We start from the raw sequence: 1,787 nt of genomic DNA on the forward strand, positions 1-1,787 counted from the left end.
GGGGGGGGGGCAGGCTCCCCGCTGAGCAGAGAGCCCCATGCAGGGCTAGATCCCAGGATCCTGGGATCATGAACTGAGCGGAAGGCAGAGGCTTTAACCCACTGAGCCACCCAGGCACCCCCTCAGTTTGACTTCTTCAGTGATCTTTTGGATTTTATTAAGGCTATCAGCCCTCGGCCACAGCTGCCCTAAATATTTTTCTGTTTGCTTCAGAAAAACAGAAGAAAACCTGTTTTTCTTCTACCTTCTACCTGTTTTAATTATTTTTTTCAGACTTATTTATTCTAGAGATAAGACATGAGTAAGAGGGGCAGAGAGAGTGGGAAAAGGAATCTCAAGCAGACTCTGATGAGCAGAGCTGACTTGGGTCTCAATCTCATGATCCTGAGATCATGACCTGAGCTGAAACCATGAGTGGGACAATTAACCAACTTCACCACCCAGGATCCCCTGTTTTAGTATTTAGAAACAAGGACGTTTTTAATTTTGATGAAGTCAAAGCCATGGATAGTTTCTTTTACCTTTTCTATTTTACTTACTTTTATCTTTTTTCTTTAATTATGACAGCTATGTAATCTATTTTTTAAAGATTTTATTTCTTATTCATTTGGGGGGACATAGAAAGAGGGAGAGAGAGAATCCCAAGCAGACTCTGCGCGGAGCTAGGAGCCCAGCACAGGGCTCAATCCCACAACCCTGAGATCTTGACCTGAGCTGAAATCAAGAGTTGGACACATAATCTGCTGAGCCACCCAGGTGCACTGACATTCAGGTAATATTTATTGACCTTAACAAGGAACAAACAACAAAATGTGTCAAAGTTCGTGATGAAAGCCCTGACTTTCTCTCCTTGCCCCCCCCAGTACTCTCTTTCATCTTTAAGCTTAGAAAGATATTTCCTATGCAGAGATAAAAGATGTATTTATTCATCACCTATCTCTTTCATCAATTTTAAAATAACATTTCTTCACAGTTTATCCTCTCTAAAATAGGGATGTGTCTTAAAAAACAGTGGCATGTTTTAATTGGCAGCATTTATTTTCTTAGTGTTACCTAAAATAATGCCTTAAAATTGGTGACATTTTAGTTTTGATGGAAAGTGGTATATTCCACTTTTTAATTTTTGTGATGACACATTGTGGGCCATTAAAATTATGTTTTAGGGCGCCTGGGTGGCTCAGTGGGTTAAGCCGCTGCCTTCGGCTCAGGTCATGATCTCAGGGTCCTGGGATCGAGTCCCGCATCCGGCTCTCTGCTCAGCAGGGAGCCTCCTTCCCTCTCTCTCTCTCTCTCTCTGCCTGCCTCTCTGTCTACTTGTGATCTCTCTCTGTCAAATAAATAAATAAAATCTTTTAAAAAAAAATAAAATTATGTTTTAGGGGTGTCTGGGTGGTTCAGCCAGTTAAGCCTTACCTTCTGCTCAGGTCATGATCCCTGGGTGGTGATCCCAGTGTCCTGGGATTGAGCCTCAAGTTGGGGTTCCTGCTCAGCAAGGAGCCTGCTTCTCCCTCTCCTCCTTCTGCCCCCCTTGATTGTGTACTCCCTCTCTCTCTCTCTCTCAAATAATACAGCCTTTTAAAAAAAAATAAAATTATGTTTTTATAGATTTTTTTGCTATTGTAATGTTTGTGATATAACTATATGTGGGGAAAGCAGAAAACAATATTAACAAGTAGTATATAGACCATGTACAACTATCCTAATGTTACAATAAAACACCGTGACCACAGAAATACGAATAGAATGACAATCCAACACCTTTTGCCACTGACTTTCAAAATAATCAA

The sequence above is a fragment of the Enhydra lutris genome, unplaced genomic scaffold, assembly GCF_002288905.1.
Source record: "Enhydra lutris kenyoni isolate GAN:26980312 unplaced genomic scaffold, ASM228890v2 scaffoldscaffold64, whole genome shotgun sequence".
NCBI classification, from domain to species: domain Eukaryota; kingdom Metazoa; phylum Chordata; class Mammalia; order Carnivora; family Mustelidae; genus Enhydra; species Enhydra lutris.